Source organism: Euprymna scolopes, chromosome 46 (genome assembly GCF_053919585.1).
Source record: "Euprymna scolopes isolate OS-2025 chromosome 46, ASM5391958v1, whole genome shotgun sequence".
NCBI classification, from domain to species: domain Eukaryota; kingdom Metazoa; phylum Mollusca; class Cephalopoda; order Sepiida; family Sepiolidae; genus Euprymna; species Euprymna scolopes.
In genome coordinates, this window is record NC_136527.1 from 70,921,697 (window position 1) to 70,935,704 (window position 14,008).

At 35.9% G+C, this 14,008-nt stretch overlaps 1 protein-coding gene across 1 annotated transcript in view; it reads right to left on the reverse strand.

Annotated features, from left to right (window-relative positions):
- The window catches only part of LOC145270157 (uncharacterized), a 75,588-nt gene extending 62,211 nt beyond the window's left edge, over positions 1-13,377 (reverse strand). The window contains exon 1 of the mRNA XM_080125770.1: positions 13,269-13,377. The gene's annotated coding sequence lies outside the window, so the exon portion shown is untranslated. The remainder of the gene's footprint in view (positions 1-13,268) is intronic.
- Positions 13,378-14,008: the final 631 nt, after the last annotated feature.

Here is a 14,008-nt window from a genome sequence, read left to right on the forward strand (position 1 = left end):
TAATTATTTATATATATTTATTATATATAAAACATTTACAACCTACTTTAAACAAGAATATGCATTTATTTTTTTAATGTCTATGCTACGCCTTTCATAATATTTAGTTTTATTTAAGGTTATTAGAAATGTTGAGAGTAATTATGTATATATATATTTATTATATATAAAACATCTACAACTTACTTTAAACAAGAATATGCATTTATTTTTTAAATGTCTGTGCTACACTTTTCATAATATTTAGTTTACTTTAAGGTTATTAGAAATGTTGAGAGTAATTATTTATATATATTTCTTATATATAAAACATTTACAATTTACTTTAAACAAGATTATGCATTTATTTTTTTAATGTCTATGCTACGCCTTTCATATTTAGCTTCATTTAAGGTTATTCGAAATGTTGAGAGTAATTATGGATATATATATTTATTATATATAAAACATCTACAACTTACTTTAAACAAGATTAAGCATTTATTTTTTAATGTCTATGCTACGCCTTTCATAATATTTAGCTTCATTTAAGGTTATTAGAAATGTTGAGAGTAATTATGTATATATATTTATTATACATAAAACATCTACAACTTACTTTAAACAAGAATATGCATTTATTTTTTTAATGTCTATGCTATGCCTTTCATAATATTTAGCTTCATTTAAGGTTATTAGAAATGTTGAGAGTAATTATGTATATATATTTATTATATATAAAACATCTACAACTTACTTTAAACAAGAATATGCATTTATTTTTTTAATGTCTATGCTACGCCTTTCATAATATTTAGTTTCATTTAAGGTTATTAGAAATGTTGAGAGTAATTATGGATATATATTTATTATATATAAAACATCTACAACTTACTTTAAACAAGAATATGCATTTATTTTTTTTAAAAAGTAATCATTGTAGATCACCTTAACAAGTCTTATAATGAATTATACATTGAATGCATTATGCAAAAGTTTTTCAATATTCAGTTTCATTTAAGGTTATTAAAAATGTGTATTGTAATTATGGATATATATTTATTATATATAAAACATCTACAACTTACTTTATCATTTTCCATGCTAGGACGGGGAAAGTTGAAAGAAGACAAAGAGAAAAGAACAAAATAAAAACAAGAATAAACAGCTTTTGCATGTAAGTTTTTAGTGGAACAACCAACCAAAATAGATATTGTTAAATTTAAATTTAACTTGCAAATACTATTTAAAAAAAAAAGGTCTGTATTACTATATACGTAGATTTGAAAAAGTTGTCAAAAAACAAATATATAACAAATAAATGTTATCAAAGGCAAGATAAGTTACTCTTCTACCTAACTGGAGAATTTTTTTTAGTGGTTTTATTTAATGTAACATGTTTATTCGGTTCAAAAATACAATAGAACAAATACAAGACTGCACATCATTTGCACAATTCCATTTCATACTCATGTTATAATGACGTCATTTGACTCTAAACTAATTCACTTAAACAGTTGCTGATGTCATTTAAAGCTGAGCTCAAACTTCAAATTCTACACAATTAACTTTGAGACATTTCGACTATTTTGCAAATTATTTATCTTTCCAAATACAACCTCTGCTTTTGATGAGAATATAAAAACTACTAACGTTTGCTTTATATGCCCTTCTCGCTATATAAAAATGGCTATTTCATAGACATTGTTAATTCATGCTTTTTATATTTATTTTGCCATTGCTATTTTAGTTTCACTTCTTTTCTCATTGTTATTGTTACAATATTTTTGCACTATAATGGGGTATGATACTGCACAGTCAGGAGATTCTATTTATAAACAATGCTGCTAAGAACTGACGAATCAAATTAATTCATGTTCACCTACCAACGAATCAGAAACCAGAATTGCTCCATAAATAGTAAACCTTTCTGTAGCAATTGTCCATGTGCCTATCATTTCATATCGAAATATCGTTTATTCCCCGGGGAGCTGGTTGCTGGTCCCAGGACATGTCTCAACAAAGTAAAACCTACCGGAGACATTACATGAAAATGCAGCAGGATGGTGCTAAAATGAAGAGACATTTTTATCGAAGTCCTCTATACTATGCATAGCTCATCTCGATATCCATTGATGTAAATTAATGAAAAAATGTAAGCCAATCCCAGAAATAATGATATTCGTTGTTGGTTTACATTTTCAAAGTTTTTCTAGAAGGATAAATATGTTTTAAGACATATTGTTTACATGTTGACAGAATAGGGCGTCAGGTAAGCGCCAGCCAGAAATTTTTTAGTGATGGGTGGGATGTAACATATTATGGTACCACTATTCTGGGAATAATCAAATGTTAGGATGTATGAATAACAAGATACGAGCAAAACTACAAAATGGGGTAAATGAATTACAAACTAATGCAGATTATAGGAGAATAATAGAACAGCGGAATGATAGAATGAAAGAATACGAAAAAATCTTTTGCTCTCTGGATTCCAACTCGAGAACTGTCTACTGCAAACCAGTGACATCCCAGGACTTGTGTAGAACAACGAACCATTGAAGACTGTTCTGTCTACTGCAAACCAGTCACCTCCCAGGACTTGTGTAGAACAACAAACCATCAGAAACTGTTCTGTCTACTACAAATCAGTCACCTCGCAGGACTTGTGTAGAACAACGAACCATCGGAAACTGTTGTCTACTGCAAACCAGTGACATCCCAGGACTTGTGTAGAACCACGAACCATCGGAAACTGTTGTCTACTGCAAACCAGTGACATCCCAGGACTTGTGTTATGTAATGAATGGCTGGAACCATCATACATAACTGAAAAGAAAAAACTTTAATAAAAAGATTTAAAAGAGTGGGCATCGAATAATCGATTGTCTACCGGTTGAAAAGAGGAAGGGCTTACGTCATAAACAGAGAAATCGGACGACGATTTTTTTTGTTTACAAAACAAAGAAACGTGACATTCCTCGTAAGCTCTGGAATTACAGATATTGGCATGAGTGGGTAATTCACGTGTCGCTCCGTTGAAGACAAAATCGAATGATCTTCTGAGGTCAAAACGTGACTTAAGAACGCATGTTCTATTATCTATCAACCGATTGACAGGACGCGTGGATAGAAAAAACAAAGCGACAAAATGCCAATAAAAACGGTGAATCAGCAGAGCGGAGCAGAGCAGAGAGAGAAGAAACACGGAACAGCATGTGTTGCTGAAGACCGGATCGTTGAAGCGTCATTTTCAGAGCACTGTGAGAAAACTTACTATCGCTGTGAACTTCAGAACCACCAAAAGAAAAAAGACGATCTGTTTTAAATTGTAACTATATTGTAAAATATAATTTTATACAAAAACAAACACAATTGTGACTTACGTCTTTTAATGCATATTTTTAAGTTACGGCTGATTGTTCTAAGTGTCAACCGCTTTGTTTTCAGGTTCAACGTTGTTATGACATTTTTGACAATTGACGAGAGGCAAGATAAGGAAAAAGTGCCAGTCTAAGGTGAGATAACTCACTAGTCTTAACTCGTTGTCATCACAACCACTTAGTAAACAAGTGAACCTACGGACGACCGACGTAACTAAAACTGCTAGGTACCACAACCAGGGAGTCCTACGCACTATTACGATTTCCCAACTTGGGAGCAACCCCATAATACAACACTTGTGTAGAACAACGAACCATTGGAAACTGTTGTCTACTGCAAACCAGTGACATCCCAGGACTTGTGTAGAACAACGAACCATCAGAAACTTGTCTACTGCAAACCAGTGACATCCCAGGACTTGTGTAGAACCACGAACCATCGGAAACTGTTCTGTCTACTACAAACCAGTCACCTTCCAGGACTTGTGCAGAACAACGAACCATTGGAAACTGTTCTGTTTACTGCAAACCAGTCACCTTCCAAGACTTGTGTAGAACAACGAACCATCAGAAACTGTCCTGAAATGAAACATGGCTTACACTTCTAGAATTATTTTTGTCTTGTTGTAGCGATGTTGGTGAAATGGAAATGATCGCTGCTTACCAACAGATAATGGAAAGTGTTTGCTGTGTGAAGTAAGAATTATAGTCTGTCGAATCACACGTGTTTACACATAGTGTCACTTTGGTTTAACAACAAATGGTAGAGAAAAAACAGAGGTGTTCTTTTACAAAGAAAACCCAATTAACACTTCTCGGGAAGTCATGCAAGACATACATGCTCTGTAGCATTCTGTTTGTACCAGGTTGAAACTATAGAGATTTCTTGGCATATGTAAATATTGTAAATAATTTGATATGATAGTGAATGAGCTTAAAGCTATGCTCATATATATCTTCTTACACAATTGCAGATGATTGCAGTTCCACGACTCATATATAACGAAGTTGTATTTTCTTTTTAAATAAATAGAAAGAAAGGTTTTTAATATGAATATCAATAAACGAAAAAAAAAAGAAACTAAATTCATAGCAGTATAGCTAACATGTTTCTGTTATGCGATCATGTATTAGATCGGTCGATTCGATTATCGGTCTGTTAAGTTTCAGTTTTCATTAAATTTTCACTCAACATTGCCGTAATAACTACTTCAAATATCTGGAATGCTTTTAACTCTTTGAGGTGAAAAGATTCATTTAAAATTGTTCCCCATAAGTTTGTTCAGACGAAATGAAGAGGTTCATGAACCGAAACTAATGAACATTTTTTAAGAGTTTCACTGTTTGCATTCGAGCATTATGATATTATTTGATATTAAATGATGACTATGAGTGACTAAGTGCTATGCAGACGTTTGGTTGTGCTCTTGTGAAACTCGGGGCCAACTCCTTCATTGTAGTTCCAAATATCCACTGATAAGTCTTAATACTGAAAAATATTATTAGACAGAGAGAGAGTCTGAATATGATTAGATTTACCAAGAGCCATTGTAAGTTTGTTTTTATTTACATAAGAGTCACCACTTATCAAGGCTTGGAGGCCACCTAAGGATAAAGGTTATTGCATGTACAGTAATCAATGAGATAATATCGTAGTAATCGTTAGTAATGGAGATTTAGTAAATTGGATTACTTAAGGGGGTGGTTCATCAGGAATTTTTTCATGTTGGACTTAAAAACAACAAGTTGTAGTCAGTTGGGAAGCAGGCAAACGGAAGGGAGTTCCACAGGCATGCACTTTTAGATTAACTTGCTCATATATATCTTCTTACACACATTTCTCTGATCAGGATGCTTGACATTTACAAGCTGCTGACCTTATCAAGAGCCATTGTAAGTTTGTTTTACATAAGAATCACTATTTATCAAGGCCCAGAGGCCACCTGAGGATAAGGGTTATTGTGTGTACAGTAATCAATGGGATAATATCGTAATAATCATTAGTACTGGAGATTTGGTAAATTGGATTACTTAAGGAGGCGGCTCATCAGGAATTTGTTTATGTTGGACTTGAAGGCATGCAAGTTGTAGTCAGGTGTGTAGCAGGCAAACGGAAGAGAGTTCCACAGGCGAGCACTTCTAAGAAAGTGATATCTCACTGCTGATGCTATTCTCTATCTATATAAGAGCCAGGTACGTCCAAGGATGGAATACTGTTGCCACATCTGGGCAGGAGCTGCTAGAAAGGACTTGTCCTGCCTTGATAAAGTTCAAAATAGACTTCGTAGCCTCGTAGGAGATGTCCTTTTCTCCTCCTTGCAACCTCTATCTCACAGAAGAGATGTTGCGAGTTTGTCTCTGATGTATCGTTATTTTCATGGAAAGTGTTCAACTGAGCTTCAATCTATGGTCCCCCCTCGCCAAACTTTCACAAGAAATACTCGTCTAGCTGTAAACACTATCAATAATTTCCCCCACTCTTTATCTGTGCCTAAACCTAAACATAGATTCCATGAACAAAGCTTCTTTCTTAGAACTGCACGCCTGTGGAATTGTCTTCCGTTTTCCTGCTTTCCGGCTGACTACAATATGGTTGTGTTCAAGTCTAACGTAAATAAGTTCTTGATGAGCCGTTCCATATAAGTTATCAAATTTACCAAATTTTCATTACTAATGATTACTATATTGTCCAATTTCTACTGTACACTCTTTAACCCTTATCCTTGAGTGGCCTCTTGGCCTTGATAATGTGGTGATGCTTATGTAAAAAAAAAAAAAAAAGCTTAGTTCATTGAATCTACATTGTGATTTTGGCACAGATAAAGAGTGGGGAAAATTATTGACAGTGGTTTCAGCTAGACGGGTGTTTTTCGTGAAAGATTGGCGAGAGGGGACCAGAGATTGGAGCCCAGATGAGCACTTGCCATGGAAATAATGATAAAACAAAGACAGGCTTGCAACGTCTCTTCTGTGGGGGAGAGGTTGCAGGGAAGAGAAAAGGGTAACCTCCACTAAATTTGCAGAATGTGGCAAAAGTAAATATGAACACAAAAAATGTTGATGTAGATCATTAATGTCTAACTTTTGACTACCAGTGTATGTGTTATGGTGATCAGCATCTTGATAATGGTTAAGAATCTTCTTAAAGTCAAAGGTCGAATGGGGATTTCCATGTTAGGCGATGTTATTGAGATAGCTTGTTTTTCTTTTATTTATTTATATCTATTATGTCTTATTTTTCTTGTTTTGCAAACTTTCTAGTCTTAAGATGAAATTAGTTACACCCCCCCCTCTCGTATGAGCAAAACAGCTTCACTCCTGCTATGCTCCAAGTAAATTAGCGATTAAAAAAGCCTGGCAAAGTGAATTTCAGAATTTACCACAAACCGGCATTAACTTTCGAATACCAGTGTATGTGTTACTGTGATCAAGATCTTGATCAGGGTTAAGAATCTTCTTAAAGTCAAAGGTCGAATGGGGATTTACATGTTAGACGATTGCGGCAAAAATTGTGGGAACGCACGCTTACCTCTTAAATGGCCTTGGCGTGCGCTTTGCCGACGCAGCGTCATGATACTGAAAAGGGTCCAAGATAGCACTTGCGGCCTTATATAACAATGCAGTCTCGCAGAATCTTGTGTGCTCTTGCGCACATATGCAAATCTGGAGGACTGTCTTTTATAAAAACAGGCCACTGGAGCAGATAGGAACAGACGTGAAAACGAGTCTACGGAAAGTACCGCCAGACAACGCTGCTGCAGTGAGCTGAGGTTTTGTGTACTCTTGTTTTCTTTGCAACAACAAGAACGTTATATATATATATTATTCCTTAATTGGAATTCATTTTTTGGGATGAGCATTATATGTTAATTTTTATTTTTATTTCGGACTATTAGTCTCATCTTTATTAGTCGTTGTTTTTGGATCTTTTTTTTTTTATTGGTTCAATTAAAAAATTAACAAGAACGTTATTGAGATATCTATCACAAAATAAGTTATTAAAATAACCCTACCAAAGCCAACATGCACGGTATAATAACATTGATATACCCGTTTTCTATTAAAGCTATAAGGCCACCATTCGCCCATGTATGGAATACTGTTGTTACATTTAGGCTGGTGCATCTGCTGCTTGTCTCTCACTCCTGGACAGGGTTCAAAAGAGAGTCGCCAACCAGATAGGTCCTGAACTGTCATCTAGGCTTCAGCCTCTGTCCCATCGATGAGATGTTGCATCCCTCTGCCTGTTCTGCAAATACTTTAATGGTGAATGTTCTAATGAACTGCAAACACTTGTACCTCCTCGACATGACAACCCCCCCAACAAGCAACTAAGTCCCACCCCTTCACAGTAGAGATCCCTAGGTGCAAGAAAGTCTTTTACTCCAATAGCTTCTTCCCCAGAACTGCAAGTCTTTGGAACTCCCTTCCGGGATTCTGCTTTCCCAACTGTACTGATACGCAGAAGTTCAAGTGTAATGTGAACAAACATCTTTCTACACATCTCCCTTCATAATGCCCCTGCAAATTGTCCCTGATAGTAGCCCCCTACTTCAAAGTGGCACTGTGCCTTGTTTGAGGTGAAAATTGAATTTAAAAAAAAAAAGTTCTCGGAAATAAAATTATTCAGTACAGGGCCAGGACCAGATAGGTTACAATTAAGGAGTATTAGGCGCTGTATGCCATCTTCCTATGATTGAAATATACATGTAATAACAGGACGGCTGCTATGATATTGATTCCAAGGATTTAAAATTTACAAAAAAAAACTATTAAACACATCATACATTGTGCATTCACTTATCTGCCGATTCTTACAACACAATTTTGTACACAATGCTTCATTGTCTAAATTGTGTTTTGCTAAGATTTAGAATGTCAGCAATCATATTTCAAGTGATTATCCACCATCAGGTAATATCATTTAACCAATGATATCACAAGTCAATGAAGCATATATTAGTATAATGTGACAGATAAGTCTGGTGTACACAGTCCAACTGATCTGGTTATCTCATGCTCATGTAATGGATGCCAGTAAATGTCTTGTTCTGGCATCAGGTTACTAAGATGGAAATCACAATTTATGAAAAAGAAGTGATGTTCCCAGAAGTCTTGCTGAACAGATGCACTGATGCATTAAGGGCTTTCCAATGTAAAGAAATTGTCAATGTCCAAACTGTTGAAATAGATAGGGTGTATCCTCAAGTTAAAGATTCTGCTCTTGTCCTTATGTAGTAATCAATAACAAGCCACGCATGCATGGTCCCCCTCTGGTGCTGCATGTGAGACGACGCCACAAAAAATAGTGAAGAAATGATGAATGTGAGAAGTGTAAAGTTCCAACATTGCCTTCACATTTTCACCAAGTTTCAGAAAAATCTAATGGATGGGGCAAAAGTTATGGGGTAAAAAGTTGCATTTTTTGCAATTTTGGGGCATTTGTGACGCTTTGTGAGCTCCTGAGAATGCCGAATCCCAGTGAAAATGGGCAAACGATGCAGTTTCACGCCTTAAGACATGTATATTTGAATTCAGCACCATGGAAAACTACTATATACATATCAAGTTCTTGAGTAATATGAAAAAAAAGAGCTCCAAAAAGGCATGTATTTTTAGCCCTAAAAGTCCCAGAGGGATGCGAATCAGAATTTTGCCAGGGTCACCAATACTGAATTTATATTAAGAACAATGGCCTCCACATTTTGATCAAGTTTCAGGAAAATCTAATGGATGGATCAAACGCTATGGGGCAAAAAGTGTCATTTTTGGCCATTTTGGGACATTTTTTTTATACCTTTTGAGCACCGAGGGACGCCAAATCCTACTGTAAATGGATAACAGTGCAGTTTCAAGCCTTAACACATGTATATTTAAGTTGACCACCGTGAAAAAACTACTATATAGTCAGATATATCAAGTTTTTGTTGAGAAATATGAAAAAAAAGCCACAAAAAGAAGCATTTTTAGCACTTAAAAGTCCCAGAATTTTGCCAAGGTCACCCGTACTGGGTTTATATAAAGAACAATGGGTTCCATATTTTGGCCAAGTTTTAAAAAAATCTAATGGATTGATCAAAAGTTATGGGGCAAAATGTGTAATTTTGAGCCATTTTGGGACATTTTTTACCTCTTTTGAGCCCCTGGGGGCACAACGGGAATTTTTGTAATAAAATGTTTTTTTAACTGTGCACATCAATTTAATGAAATACAATTTGTGTCAAAATTTCAGGAAAAACTAATGGACAGTTATCTGGCAATAGCCTGGACTATCGGACGCACGGATGCCACTGAAAACATAGGTCCCTCTCCAATAAATCGGGAGACCAACAAGGGCAGTGAATTCAGTAGCCAAAAAGTTACAATAGATAAAAATGTATCAAGTTAGAAACTTCTGCTATTAGCCCAATGCAGTGAGCAATAGTGAAGATAGTCAATTTACAGCATCACATGAAAATGTAGCCTCGAATGAAGCCTACTCCTCTGTGTTTCTTGGCTTTTATTTCTTTACAAACCATGACTGCAATTCTAATAAACAATTCAAGGAATAAGCACATCTGTAGAAGCTACAAAGAAACCTACAGACGCTCCATGGTTAGATAAGCTTCTTGATCTGACCTTCACTCCTGATCTGAAATGGAGCACGCATATCAAATCTGTTGCCAAAGCTGCTGGAAAAATAGAGATAATTCTACCGCTAGAGTAGATATCTCACTGCCGATGCAATTCTCTACCTGTATAAGAGCCAAGTATGTCTACGGATGAAATACTCTTGCCACATCTGGGCAGGAGCTGCTCAGAGCATCCTATCCAGCTTTGACAGAGTTCCAAACCGACTTCGCAATCTAGTAGGCGATGCCCTTTTCTCTTCTTTGCAATCTCGTTCCCATAGAAGAGATGTTTTGAGCCTGTCTCTGCTCTACCGTCATTTTCATAGTAAGTGCTCGACTGAGCTCCAATCTATGGTCCCCTAAATATGTGAAAAGTAGATGAGGATGAGGTAATGAACAGAGCTTTCAAAGTCAGATGAATGGAGAAGTAAAATCAAAGAAATCTTGGTCATTGTTGGCCTTTGAAGTAGTACCATAAATGGAAGTGTATCTTCACGTATATCGAGGAATGAACTTAGAATGTGATTTACAAAATCATTGATGAGGATAAGGAAGAAATGACTTGCACAAAAAAGCATCCTATATTTTTACAAAGCCACAATTCGGACGACAAATATTGAAAAATTAGCCAAAAACATTAATTCCTTCACCCACAACTGGGCCCTTTTCTACAGGAAGGGTCGGGTTTTTTTCACTGACATTTTTTGCAAGTCATTCAACCCCTGACGTCGCATAGAACACGTTATTTCGACTGCTCGCGACGTCACAACCATGGTAGGCTCATCGGTAAGACCGTTTGTTTTTTGGGGATTTTTTTCACCTCTTTTTCTTCTGGTGTGTTATGGGTTTGATCCTGCTAACTACTCCTATTTTTTTTTTGGTTTTGTGCTCGCAATTCCCCCCCCCCTTTTTTTTTTTAAACTTAACCAACACCCTTACACACACCTCCACTTTCTTTTTCATCTTCACATCCTGGGTTCGAACCTACCTGCTTGCTACAACTTTTTTTGTTTTTTTGCTCAACACACACATCCAAACACCTGTGCAAAGCCGGGCATCCAGGTTAGTAATATAATAGACTAGCAGGGGTGCCCGGCGTTGCTCGGGTGTTTGGAGGTGTATGCTGTGCAAAAAAAGCAAAAAAACAAAAAAATGGTTAATTTTTTAAAACTTTGACCCCTATTATAACCCCTTAAAATTCATAGTTTCAGGCTCAAATCACTTTATTAAGTTAGATCCAGGTTCAAGGAACCTATATCTAAAATTTCAAGTGTCTAGACCCAAAATTGTCGGAAGAGTTTGGTAGAGTTCTTAAAGGTCAAATCGTTGAAATTTGACCCCTTAACAGCCAAATTTCTGGCTGACACCCGTCACATCGATTTTCCCAAATCTCAGTACCCGGTATTTCAAATTTTGAGTCTATAGACTAAAAATTGACAGAGTTATTGCGTAGGGAAATGTACACAGACAGACAGACACACAGACACACAGACAGACACGTTCACTTTTATAGATATATAGATAAGTGAATATCTCGATGTTTCCTTAATATATTCAATGGGCTTATAGTGTGTGCATGGACAAGCCATTTTTTTTTTTAATTTTCTTCCTTTGAAGATTGTAACGCTGGGTACGGGGCAGCGAAACCAGCTGCCAACATTGACCTGCTTTTTATTGAAACCAACCGAGAGCTCTTTTTAGTATCCTCATTGTTCCCTTAAGTGCAATTGTCTGGATCTCTTTTGCACTTGGTTCACCAGGAATATTAGTTAGGTTGGACTTCAGGTTCTTCTTCATAAGCCCTGTGGCACCTATAATAACTGGTATGATTGATATCTCCTTCAGATTCCAGTTTCTTTTCATACCATACATCAATATGAGTAGATTCATCATGCTCCTCAAATGACTGTTCTCAAAGGCGCGTGTTGACTGTGTCCACCACGAATGATGCCCAGCATATTAACTTGGCTGAAATTTTGCTCTAGCAATGACTGAAAGTGATAACGTCGCTGATAGAAGAGCATGGAATGCCCACTGACATACACAAACGCTGGTGTCCATTTTGCCTTTCATATAATCGACTAGCCTTGGTACCCAGTGTTGCCTGGGTGTTTGGCAGTGAGTGTTGAGATAAAAAAAGTTGTAGAAGGCAGGCAGGCTCAAACCAATGATGCAAAGGCAGAAAAGAAAGTGGAGGTGTGTGTAAGGGTGTTGGTTGAGCAAAAAGAAAAAAAGGAAAATTGCAAGCGAAAAAAAAAAGTGGTAGTAGGCAGGCGGGCTCAAACTTTTACTGTGAAGGAGGAAAATAAAGTGAAAACAAAAGTGAAATGACATAGGTTTAAATTAAAGCTAGACAATCAAAAAGAAGCGATGACTTTCAAAAATATCAGCGAAAAACGCGACTCCTCTCTGTAGAAAAATGCCCAGCTGAGCGTGAAAGAATTAATGTTTTTGTGCCACTTTTTTGATATTTGTCGTCCGAGATGTCGAGCTTCAAAATGATGCCAATCTCATGAAAATCCGTCGCCTCTCTCCAAAGTTTTTGGCAGAAATACAAACAGTGTATACCGATGTATTGGGAAATTCAAAATGGCGCCCGACTCTCTCTTTAACACGGTAAGTTTGGGAAAAGGTGTTATAAAAAATAAACTAGATTAAATACTATTAAAAACCTGCCGAATATATGTCAACTTATGTCACAGTAACATATATTAAGCGAGTTTTTAACAGTATTTTGTCTAGTTTTTATTTATAGCACCTTTTCCCAAACTTACCGTGTTAAAGAGAGAGTCGGGCGCCATTTTGAATTTTCCATTACCTCGGTAAACACTATATTTTTCGAGCTGAATAAACATGTTACATTGAATAAAAACACGAAAATTATATCCAGTTTGGTAGAAAAGTAACTTATCTCACCTTTGATAACATTTATTTGTTATATATTTGTTTTTGACAACTTTTTCGAATCTATGTGTACAGTAATACAAACCAGTTTTCTTTCTTTTTTTTTTTAAATTTTATTTTACACAGTGATTACGTTTTCTCTCACTTAAAAAAAATGCAAAGACGTAAATAGTTACGCTTTTATCGACCGAATTCATCCAAAATTAAATCATTTAACAGATTACATTATTTAAAGGCTGTCGCTAATTGGGATTAAATTTCCCAATTAGCGACATTTCCCCTAAAAGAAAGTTACCTCACCTCGATGAGAGAATACATTGTAATATCGTTGGAAAGTTAATACAAACACTTTTACAAAAATGTAAATTAATTCAAATAATATTAAACTTACTTTTATCGAATCTTCTTTTGTTTGTATTCTTTGAAATAAAACAGGACTGGATGAATGCTGGAGTTGTGCAATGTGCATCAAGGTTATATTAATGTTGACGGCGCATGCGTTATCAATCCGACCCCCCCCCCTCTCTGTTTTCTACTATTGTAAGCATGATTATTCGATTATTTTGGTTTATTATATTTATACAATTTTCTTATTTACCTTCTCTCTTTTTTTTGTATTTTTTTTTTTTTAATATAAATAGTCAGCTAACGTATCTTCTAATTTTCTGCGGGGTGTTACCGGAAGCGGTGACAAGGAAAATCGGTTTTATTATGTATTGGATATTTTTAGATTGAAATTTATTATTTAGATTTTAATAATTTTAATTGGGATTCCTCGGCTCCCAAAAAACAAACAGAGATTAGAAGATTTCTGTAATGATCTGATTCCTGTTGTTTGCTGTTGAGAGCTTAGTTTTGTGCAGTTCTAGGACGTCCGCCCTCCCAGGCCTTACTTCTCTCTTTGAGAAAAGTTTAGTTTATTGTTAATCACCATAGGCGGCCTTACTGGGGAATGCCAATACCTGCTGCCCAGCCACATTTTGCAGGTCAGAGAACAACCCCTCCTCGGTGGTGCTGACTTCTTAGTTCCACTTTGTCTAAGTCCCCCTGCTGTCTAGTGGGAAAGAACTAAACACCTTTCAATAATTTCATTTGTTATTTGGATTTCAGTAATTTTATTTTGGACGTTCA